Below are 12,854 nucleotides of genomic sequence, written 5' to 3'. Positions count from 1 at the left end.
TGATCTTAATTAATTAAAATGCAATGCCAGCGAACTCCGATTAGATAAAAGTTCAGCTACTTGTGTAGGCTTAAAAAGAGTGATAAATGCTCGATTACAATCATAATCTGCCGTCAAAACATTTGGAGAAGGGGTCATAACTCTATACATTTCTATAGTATGCACATGTATTCATGTTTTATATTGTCCATAGAAGATGTATCCCTACCAACTGGGACTTCCTGATCCCCAGGTCTCATTGGGTTTCGAATTGACCAATACATTTAGTTATGCTGCTTTCTGTTTTCCCTGTAGGATGACAGATAACGTGTATTACTCATTAACTCGACCTTATTCTTCTTCCTTTCATAAGGTTATTGTATGATACAGCACAGATTACAGTAGAAAGAAATGTGTGTCGAGAATGTAAACTCTTTCCTACAAACACCAGCCAACTTGAGCTAGGCAGTACCAAACCTTACTTTTAAACGTTAAAATCCACTAGTATTTACATGGATATTCTTCCGGTTACAAATTTAGTACTAGTTTTAATGTGACTTAAAAAGAAAGATTCACTTTGCAGTTGATACTTTTCACCTCCACCTAGTACACTTATAGCCTGTATTTTTATGCATTATAAGTGCACCTTTTACAGAGACAATGTCAAGAATATATTCAGTGACATTTTATGATTATTGAAAATATTTCAGTTTTTGGTACTGAAAGTATTCCATGAGAACCAAATAAAACACTTGGTACACCAAGTTTGCATTTATTATGATCTATAGACTACTGTCTGTGTGGTTAGATGATTAGCGCACTTGACTCACAATCTGTGGGTTGCAGGTTCAAACTCGTCGTTACAAAACACGTCTTCCTTCCAGGCGTGAGGGCGTTATATTGTGACAGTTTACCCCACTATTAGTTGATCAAAGATTTGTCCAGGAGTTAGCAGTGAGTGATGTTGACTTGATATTTTCCTTCTAGCCTATCACTGTTAAATTAGGGTTGGCTAGCACAGATAGCCCTCGAATAGCTTTGTGAAAAATTCAAAACAAACGAAGCCAAACATACCAATAATGTCAGCGAATTTCATTTACTAATGATAATTTGATCAACTAGTTAATATCTCAGTTTGATCCAGAATATCTTACACTGCTTTTTATGAAAAATACTAGGTAGAACTGTGTTTCATCTTAGCCATAGAATGTTTTGCATCAGAGGATACATAAAGTGACTTGAAAAGAATTGCAGTACCCTTTCAGACACTGATTTTGCAACCATATGACTATCCTAGTACGTGATGATCAAGTGTTAATCATACAAGGTATGTCATGCCACCCGATAGCCCAGTAAACCAACTCAACTGAGTTTTGTAACCTCTGGCTACCATCTTCAGTTGTGCAAGCTATTGGTGTGATGAGTTTATTCTATCACCTAAAATATTTCAGTCTCTAGCTAGCCTGTGCAGATGAAGAACTTTAAGAGGGAAGGAAAACAAAAGGGATGGATAGTGATGGAAATGAAAAACTTAAGGAGTTTATAGTTATGGGTTATTCTTTGGTATGACACATAGATAGAATAGTGTGTGTGCGTGTAGTAAAGAGGGAGAAAATAATTAGATTGTTCTATCTAGGTACAGGGGTGGAGGACATAACTAATAGAGCAAGTGAAATAGTAAAGGGTGTTTGCTGTGATGTAACCTTTGTTGTGCATATAGGAGCTAATGATGTAGGGAATGGTAGGTCAGAGTAGTTAACTGATACGTACAGGTGGTTGTTAAATACATTTAAAGAAAAGAACCATAAGTTAATTGTGAGGATGGAATTATGAATAGGTCACTAGGACTAAATATAGGCTTATGTAAATATGTAAGGACGAGCAGATTGGCTGTTTGGACTTATGGGATCAGTTCAATGAGAAAAGGAAGTTTATTGGAATGGATGGTTTACATTTAAATATGATAGAGACTATGCAATGGCTGTTAACTCAGCTATAAAGGGAGTTTTAAACTGGGGTTAAACAATGGTGAAGGCTATGATAAACTAAATGTAGAAAAATATGTAGAGAAAAGTGTAGTATAGGTTTAATGGTAAGTTCATTCATTCCTGTTGCAATGTCAGAAGTATAATAAGTAAAACAGATAACTTTAGAGCGCTTTTTTTGAATGGATGATTTTGATATAATGGGAATAACTAAATTTCAGTTAAATGTCGAGAATTTTGATGATGTTTCTTTGAAATGGGCTTATAGGTTATTTACTATAGAACATAGAACATCAGCTCACCAGTTACTCAGGCAAAAATGATTAATAATTTCCACAATTTCCCGAGGATACTAATGCCAGGCCCAAAGTCGAAGATAACTCTGTGAGCGACATTTCTTAGATACAGCCGGAGATCCATCTCTCCACTTACGACCAGTCTATCAGTATATGCCAGAATAGAGTTTGTATTCACTGGCCTGATTGGTAGTCTCACTTGGAGTGCTTAATATATTGCAAAATCCATTAGTGTTCTGGCTGCTTCAGTGTCAACCATGAACTCGATCTTTCGCCCTTGCCCCCATTGGCTCAACAGAAGTTTGGGAGCTTATAATGCTAAAAAACGGGTTTCAATACTCGTGAATGACACAGCACAGATAGTCCATTGTTTAACTTTGGGCTTAATAGCAAATAAACTAACTGACTTTCGCCTTTGTATCCTAGCTACAGATTAAATAAGAAAGTAGAAAATGCATGGTTTATAACAGTGTATTCCAATGGTAGGTCAGGTAATATCACAAGGTTACAACTTCCCTTACGTTTGAATTGGAATGACCAGTCATGTAGGTAGTGCTGGTTGCTCTGGTTTAGTCTGATGCTACTGATTCAGCTGAATAATGAGAGATTTAGACAGTCTGACTGTTATCTTGAGCACGTTAATTAACTGATGGAGTAGAGCTACTCTGATCAATTCATAATTCCAAGTAAGGCAACAGTCCAACATTCAACTTAAATACACACATTGTGTTTGTGAAATTTGTAAAGATTGTTTTCATTGCACATCACATTTTATGTCCAATCCATTTATTTCGAAGCACATACTTAGTTCATTGTAGTAGAACTCAATATTACCTCACAACTTATCTAGCAGACCTTCCTAATATACTCTTTCACGAAATAATTTTATCCTAAAAATACCATACATGTTAAATTAAAATAAGTAGGGTTTATCTTAAAAACTAGTGGTAATGTTTACTTTGAATCCTCAACATGTAGCTAAATGGTCAGGTCGGAGTATCCTTGGGATACAGGTATAACTTTACCTAATTTTGAACTACTGACTAGAAGGGAGGCTGCCAACAGCAAATATTGTTGCCACAAGGACTTTTTCTGGTATTTTGACTGTCATTTGTATAAAATACTCATAGCTGAAAGTGTGAAGCTTGTTAAGCAACAACATGTGTCGAACTCCAGACCCTGCAATTTACAGACCAAAATAATTATAACTATGTAATACACGGCCCTTAATAATAAAACGAAATTGAATATGTAAGCTAGCCAGTCACCTAACAACCACAGCTAACATAAAGGCTTGGTGGAACAGAATTTATTACAACTACCTTTTGACATTGTTTGTCACTTTATAGGTAGTGTGATACTACTGTAAACTGATCAAGTTTGAAGAGAGTATGTAACATCCCTTTCCACACAAAAGATTCATACACTCATATCATAAAGATGTGTTGAGATTGGAATTTAGTATTTTCTAGATTAGGATGCCCATTGTACTTAATGGCATTGGAAAAAAAAAGTATATGGATGAGATTTTTGCACCAGGACCATCAAGAAAGAGACACGCAACAAATCATACTTTAGTAAGAAAGGTGGCAGTTCTTTAACAGGTGAGAATCCATGAACACAAAGGTCAGTAGCAAAACCCATCTACTTGTTCTAGGAAATATAACATAATCAAGAAGGATTTCCATTTGAAAAAACCAACACAAGCTATATGTACACAATTTGCTTCCATAATATACCCATTCAACTGTCACATACGAATGTATGCCATTAAAAAACGTTTTGTAACATACATATGCATAAAACCCTTACAATTAAATCGTTAACATAAATCCAAAAACAAAATAAACCAGACAATTGAGATTACTAGATAAGATAAACATTTCTAAAAACGCAACAAGAAACTATTTACACAACAAAACGCGATACTAACATCAGCCCCCCAGTGGCACAGCGGTATGTCTGCGGACTTACAACGCTAGAATCCGGGTTTCGATACCCGTGGTGGGCAGAGTACAGATAGCCCATTGTGTAGCTTTGTGCTTAATCACAAACAAACAAACAATTTTACTAACATCATAATAACGACAAAATAATACACAGGATAAAATTGTTCTTAAAAACCTCGTTAAAGTACAATAAAAAAACCCTTACATATAGTTAAATAATACACATACAATATAGAATATAACATTTTTTAAAACTAAGATATATATATATATATATATATACAGACACACACAAAATATAGCCACGTATTAATTAAAATGTACATATGCATAAACTACAAATAAAAACCCCCTAAATCAAAAGGGCCTAGCATGTTCTAGTGGTTAGGGCACTCGACTCGCGTTCTGATGATCGCGGATTCGAATCTCTGTCACCGAACATACTCGCTCTTTCAGCCTTGTGGGAATTATAATATGACGGCCAACCACATTATTGGTTGTCAAAAGAGTAGCCCAAGAGTTGGCTAAATTAGGTTCAGCTAGCACTAATAGCGGTGGTGTAGCTTTGCGTGAAATTCAAAACAAACCAATCTAAATCAAAAGCACACAAATACATAAAGTGTGCTACTAAAAACATATTTACTTATATACAATACCAAGTAACAACAATAAAAAATCAATAGTGATATGGCAATTTTCACATATTTATAATGAAAAATACAAATTATGATAAAAAATAATTAGAAAAATACAAAATTAAATAAATGCATGAAAGCAGAAAGGTAATATACATATATATACAAAAGTTTCTAAAAAACATGAGCCACTTACTTACTAAAGTCCTAACAATAACTCCTCCATTTCAACAGTCGACTTGTGATAAGCTGTGGCGGTTTGATGGATGATCTTTTGGACCGTCACAAAGGTGGTCTTCCTCCTGGTTTTGAAATGCCCAGGCCCCCATTTACTTGGCTGCTTGCTCTTTACTATTGCACTTTATACTATGTTGAAACATAGGATACTTTTTTTTATCTCAGTTGGGGTTCTATAAAGCAGCTCCAACTTCTCCAACCAGATCCTGATCTCTTTTGCAGGTAGCAGCACTGCCATTAATCTTGATGGCCCACATTGATGCCAAGGCTTATCGTGGTCATGTCCACCACTGGTTGGATGTGATTGCTCATGCTCCTGTAGTGGTAGATGTAAATAGGCCTTCACGGTTTCTAGATCTCCTCGAATAGATTAGCTACAGGATTGCTTGTAAATTTCACTTCCTACAGATAATTTCACCTACTCTAGAATATTTCAAATTGATCCAATTGTAATATTACTTGTTGTCACTAGCAAAACAACAAACTAATATTTTTTTTGTTTCAAGAAGAGCATGAGTCTAGCCATTACCCTTACCTCTTCCATGAAAATCCACAGTCTGCCTAATATTTTAATGTAGAAATTGAAACATTTTTCACTAGCACAAATGAAAATATCAGGTACCTTATAGCTTCAAACAATGCTTTACAGGTCAGTAATCACAAATAACTACAGTTAACTTAACAACTCAAAGTCTTATCATCCATATCAAATCCTTTATTTACATTAAATTGTCACTTATAGTCGTTTTCTCAGTAACTGATTCCTTTGTGTTTTATAACATTAATGAATGACTTTGTGTAAAGTTTTATATACATATGAAACACAACACATATTTTGCCATATACACATATCTTAACCTTACAAATTATCATATACACTAGTAACTGTAGACAGACTGCCTCTGGCTTGTCCATCATTACAATGGAGCCACCTCTACTAGTTATATCTTGATAGCTTTAGTGCCATAATTTGCTGCTATGTATGAGCTCTAAAACTTAACATGTTTTTCTCATTATTGTTAAATCATCATCAGTAGTATTCAGCCAAACTGAAACTTTCATCTAAAATTATTGCAGCCAGGATTAATATTCATGCTGTCACTACAGTATATACCTATACACATTGTGACCAATTTCGGCTATGTACAATAATCTACAGCAAAATATATTTAATGTCCTACATGACCATCTACATTAGTAGTGGACCCATAAAAACACTGTATCAGTGTACATGAGATGATCTATCTACATCAGTTAGCATCAGAGAAAAAGAAACAGAAAAATGCAATACAATGAAAACTATTCCAGATTTCCAAAACCTAATTTACAAGAAAGAATTCAACTTCCTCATTGCACATTTCACTTCCTCATTGATATACAGCGAGATCAATCAGTGCTCTAGAAGCTCCTGTGTCAACCAGGAACTTCATCTCTCACCCTTGTATCTTTATTGGCGCATATAAAGTACACTTTAGTCCTGAAGAGCTGACAACCATACTCTTTAGCACAAAGTAACTGCTGCATTTTCCCAAGTCAGCTCCTAGATCCACAACGGTTTCATTAGTTTTCCAGAGTAGAAGTAGTAGCACTTATTTATTACCGTTGCCAACTTTTGCATCTGCCATGCAGTTGGTTGAGACTGATAATTTTGTTTATCTTGATGCATGGCAAAGTATGGGCCATTTACTCTGAAGTGACCCTGCTGCCCAAATCCAAAGCAGATGTTTTGGTCATCCATTCTGGATTGACGTCTGAGCAGAAGCGTCATTAGCATCATCAACTCCACAAACGTAATTGAAAAGCCAACGAAACCTTTCCATTCTCATCACCACATAAACTGCCTCTGTTAGATGAGAATACATCTATAACCAAGTGATGCCTCATCACCTCACAATGTAGTCCCTCAATGAACTTTTGGCTATGATGTCTTTGCAATCTTACAAATCATTGTAGGGCATAATTTCCCATATAACTGGTGTAGAACATTGGCATAGGATCCTAGTTTCTCAGAGAGACCTCTCTTCTGAGTCTTCAATGCAGCCTGGCGGACAGCTTGGTTTTCCTCCAGGTCGAAACACCAGTAGAACTGAGCTACACTGTATTCCAGTCACATAACTGTGCCTGGTTCAAATGTTCAATATCACCAAGGTCTGAAACATCCAAATTTAGGGCCAAGTGTTGCATTGCCTGTGCCTGATTCAGTCATTCTAGGTAGTGACGTGATGAAATGCTTCAAGAAATTGTCCAATTTCTCTTATTCAGCACCCTTAAACATCAAGGGTGTGACCGACTTTTCTTTTCACACTATTATCTGTGGTTTAAATGTAAGCTTCTACCTCATGAAGTCTACGTCAACACTGAACCAAGACATCCTAAACATCAATGTCTGGTGGAATTGGCTGGTGCAGGCTCTCTTATACTCATTTTGTTAGATTCCTGCACTTGGATCATAGTATGGCCTATTACTAAAGTACGTTATCCATCAGCTCTGTACAACTCCATGCTTCTCCAAGACCCATGGTTGCACTGGCAGTATACTTCTCATCATGAAGAGGCTTACCACTGCCCCACAGATCACTTTCATTAGTCCATGCCTTCTTTCTCACCTACTGGTGAAACAGCATCCATTAATTAATTGTGCCTCCAATTTCTCTTCGCGAGTTATGTGTGGTATCAACCAAACCTGTGGTTGGACAATTCTGGCTGGTAAATGCTTAGAAGTGCTTTATAGACCACCACATCTAGTCTTGGGCTCACCAGAATGCACACCACCATAATAATCCTCAATCATCCAATTCTTCTGTGCACTGATGATAAACCTCAAGTGGAAAACCTCATCAGTCATTCTGGGTGTACCAGATAATAATAGTTCTTACTGGATGTATGGCTGCAGTGGGAAAGATGTCATGGTCATTCTAAGCATTAGCAAAAGTTCAACATTCAACATTTCTCTCCCTTACAGCAATTTATCCCCACATCCTGGCCACAATCCCTTCAATCCATGAAAAGCATCATTACTTCGAGTGCACAGCTGCTTCAACACAATAGTTCAAGAGATCATAAGAGCAGAAGTACGTACACTACTGCACACTACACTGTAATATTCTGAGGTGCTCTGATTTTTCCCCATAAGTGACGAGATAGGTTTTAGTGAGTAAAATAAAATTAGATCAGGAAATATATCACGAGCAACTCTGAATTCCGTGAATTTTGGACACAATTTGCGACATAATGAAACAATCTTCATTTACATACAAAAACACAATTATTATATAATGTGTATTGACAAAGACTGGCGCCTTCACCAAAGGGGCTCTCTATTTATCTCTCGAGAAACAATTGTTTCAGACTGAGAAAAGATAGCATTATATACACCAAATAATAATGTTGTTTTTCTTAGGGTGCATGCACTGCCCATATAATTCTTGATCATACCTATTTAAACATAGGGAATGTTATATCCACGAGACATTACCTGATCTGCCAGTGGAAAAAGTCACTGTCGACTTTTATAAACATTATGTCCAACTTTGGAAAACCTCTCCCAGGTTGAAAGACTCAGAAGAAAAGGTAGCTAGAGTTAAATGTATTATGTTGTGTTATTGCCAATAAAGACTATTATCTAGTTTCATTTAACATTTTGTCTAGCGTTTTCTCGAGTTTGACATATTTACTCTGTAAAAGTTATCCTTTGTTTCCCCACTGTTGTTATGGAAATTTTTATTCCCTGTTGGCTATAGGTTTACCAATGAATAACCTGGAGGAAGTTATGAGTTAACACTTTGGTGTTGCAGCCAAGGTTTTGTTTTTGTAGATATTGTGATTCCGTAAACAATTATCATGTAAGCTTCCTTTGTTATATTGTCTCAAACTATGTTCTAGGAGAATGTAGTAATGTCTGGAAAAAGTCTACTTTGCACAGGGACTACTTGTTTCAAATTATGAGAGCTATGCCCACATTTTTTCATTTGACTTCAGGTCAAGGAGATTGAATTGCAGCTGAGCTTGGATCTTCCTGAGCAGCAGAAATTGATACTTCTAAAACTTTGCTGGAACTCATTTTGTACACTATATATATTTGAAGTAAAGCAACTGTTCTAATTAATAAATACTGACTATGTTATAGCAAATACAGATAAGCTAGAAATAAGTGGAGAGTCTAGCCCTTGATTTGGGATTAAGTACTGGTGTCTTAAGGGAGGATTTGGTACAGGTATCATCAGCCACTTTTACTTTGGAACGGAATAAATTACAACTCGTGGTCAAACATCCAATGGTGTCCAGAAATAATGGACTGCATATGTAGATATGAGAAGAGTCACAGTACGACCAAATGTACAAATGATTTTCCATGGTGTTGTGAGACTCAGAGTAATGTGTTTTGCACCCCTATGCTGTGGTTATAAAAGTAACTATTTTCTATCCAGAAACAAAGCTTCACTTGCTTTGGCAGTTATCGCTCCCTTTCCATCTTTGTACCAGGACTAGTTTGTAATTATGAATAGATGGCTCATTCAACTCCAAGCTGGAATCGGTGATGGCATGGTGAATGAAGGTAGAAGTGATTGAAGTTGGATGTATAGCTAGTGATTGAGCAATATTTTCAGACAATTTGGACCCAGAAACACGATAGGAATTCAGTAGATTGCTAAATAAACTTTCCAATGTATTTGCAGAACCAGAAGGCCAACTGAGTAGTAAATACTCATATGTTATCAATTGGTAACACGTGTTTTATAAAACTGTGTCAACTTGCATGGAGCATCATTACTAAAACAGAGTGTATGTTGAAGGAAAGAATAAAACAAATTTCAAAAGATACTTGATCATCTATAGCATTAATTATGGAGAAAAAATGAGGGAATGCTGAGGTCCTGACGTTTTTCCTTTGCGGTTGACTGACAAATATTTTGACATTCTGGAAGGTATATAATGGTCCACCAACTTAGATGTGGTATTTGGCTACTGGCAGGTCAAATTGTATGATGAGAGTAAATAGAAAACTGCTTTCAGCATTGCAGAAGATTTATCTAAATTTCTTGTTATGTCAGTTGGCCTGTGTAATCCATTAACTGCTTCCTATAAGCTAATGGAAGTTACATTGAGAGAGATTCAATTGGAGAAATACCTCACCTACATATATGTAGATAATATATTCGTATTTAGCTTGACGTTACACACGGATACTGAACACTGAGAATGGTGTTTTAGTAAATAAAGAAGTTAGATTTGAAATTTAAACTAGGATAATGTGTATTTAGGTGTATTCAGATGATTTGTTTGTTTGTCATTAAGCACAAAGCACAAATAGGGTTTGGCTTTTTTAAATATCTCACAAATTAACAGTTCATAATATTCATGCTAATTAGATGGAATACTATCAGCAATTACAGTTAAAATGTTGTTAAAGACTGTCTTCAGCCTCATACTATGAGAGAAGTCATATTTTTGATAGCACCACTGTTATTGAATATATCTAAGGATAGTACATTTCAAATGGGCTAAAGACTGGTAAAGTATTTGATTCACGAGAATGTACTTTAGTTGTGGCCTTGATGTTTGTATATTCTCAGAAATTCTGTCCATTCGTCCAGGATACTGATGTCAGTGAAAGTGGAATTGGTATTGGATTGTCAGAGATGTAGATGTTGATTTTGTTATAATGTGTGCTTGTCCTACATCGACAGATTTGAACAACAGGACTTTATGAAAATAAAGGGACTACTTACAGTTGCCATACTTGTCAAACAATATCTTCACTGCTTGTATAGTAGGAAATGTACCATTCAGATAGATCACGCATCACTGAAATGGCTTATTCAAAAATCGAGAAGGAATCATTTATTGCAGGACTTCATAGGTGACAAACTTGGAACGTTTGGGGAAGCAGCTAAATGACCCAAATCTAGCTTGGGTGGTACATGACATGCAACAATGTGAGGTGTGATGTTTGCAGATTGGTGAATGTAACGTGACACTTATATGAACAATTTCACAATAGTGTTTGTAATAATGCTATGAACCATATAAGCATGTACTAGCATGTATTAATCTTAAGGGTTCCAGGGCAGGAGATAGTTCGGACTTTTCATGATGCAGATAACAACAAGGTATTATATGTATCACTGTCAAAATATGAAAGCGTTTTTTTTCTCTAACATATTTTGCATTGATTTGTTTGTTTGTTTGTAATTAAGCACAAAGCTACACAATGGACTATCTGGGTCATGCCCACCACAGGTATCGAAACCCGGATTCTAGCGTTGTAAGTCCGCAGACATACCGCTGTGCCACTGGGGGGCTTTTTGCATTGAGATATTGAGAGGTGATGTAAACATAGTACAACATGTGCTACCCACAGGATAGCTGGGCACGAGAGTTGTAAGTGTTCTCCTTTGCAAAGAATAACCCTGAATATATCTAGTCTGATCAGAAATCGATATGTGCAGATCGTGGTTGAGTGCTTCATCAAATTGGCCAAAGCCTACCTATTGATTGATACTCCAACACAGTTCACTGTTGAAAAATTTGCTGATCAGTGGATGACATTTAATTCAGGACGCATCTTGTGTATCTACAAATTTTCTTTAGTGCGTAGCATTTCTTTACTATCCGCAATCCCCAAGATGTTAAAGTGTTTTGAAGTGACATTTGTCACAGTCATGTAAACAGTGGCGAAGGATAGACGACTGATTATATGCTGTGTTTTGCTCATGCTCTTTAAACGTGAGCTCAGACAACATATTGTAGAGCCCACATGCCACTTCAAAGCACTTTAACATCTTGGGGAATGCGGATAGTAAAGAAATGATCCGCAATAAAGAAAATTTGTGGATATATAAGATGCGCCCTTAATTAAATGTCAATTGAATAGCGCCAATTTTGCTCCTGAAACTATGAACTCATCAGTGGATAGCATAGTTTGAGCCACTTAGAGAGATCTAAACAAATGAAGAAGTAAAATTCAACAGCTGTTTGTTTGTAGAATTGCGTAAGGTGTTAGTTGTGATAAAAAACATGCACTTAACAACACCATGCTCACTCATATGGATTGACAAAACGAGTTAAATAAACAGTCCAGCATACGTTGGACAAGATTTTTACAACACAACAAAAGTTCGTGTCTAAAAGTTGGGTATTGCTTTCATACATGCTGGTAAGTAGAATGGTGTAGTATTTTGCAGTTACTGAGTACAGCGAGAGAATACAATTTAAGTGGCCTAAAACAAATCAATTACTTCAACATTATTCCCTACACTTTCTCATTTTCAAGTAAAGTACTGGAATAAAAGAGCGTTTGTTTATTTATTAGCTAAGGCCTAAAATCAGTGTTCTTAGTTCTGCAAGTATTTTACTTCAATCTAGAAGTTAAAAAAGTTTGTAGCGTCAGGTAGCATGATTTATTTTTTAGTGTGTTTACTTTCTATGTTTTATGATAAGTCAGTAGTAAGCATTGTAGCAAAGACTGTGATTAAAGCATATTTTTAGTTTAATTGATAAACACGTGTTGGTGCTGGTTTAGTTTTTTTGTCCACCATATCTTAACATAACAACAATAGACAAATACAAAGAGTTCCTTGTTGTTGTTTTTTTTCAATGGTGTTTCGGTACCCCACCATAAAAAAATCGTTCTAGTGTCAGTGTCATTTCTTTCAATAAAAAACTATCCGAAGAATACCTAATAATGGACTGTACATGATTCTGATGTTGGGATTGGTGATCTCACACACATTAATGACAGGAAGACCTAGATATCCACGTGTTAAAATCTCA

This window comes from Limulus polyphemus, unplaced genomic scaffold (assembly GCF_000517525.1).
Source record: "Limulus polyphemus unplaced genomic scaffold, Limulus_polyphemus-2.1.2 Scaffold2243, whole genome shotgun sequence".
Classification (NCBI taxonomy): domain Eukaryota; kingdom Metazoa; phylum Arthropoda; class Merostomata; order Xiphosura; family Limulidae; genus Limulus; species Limulus polyphemus.
This window is presented reverse-complemented; position numbering follows the sequence as displayed.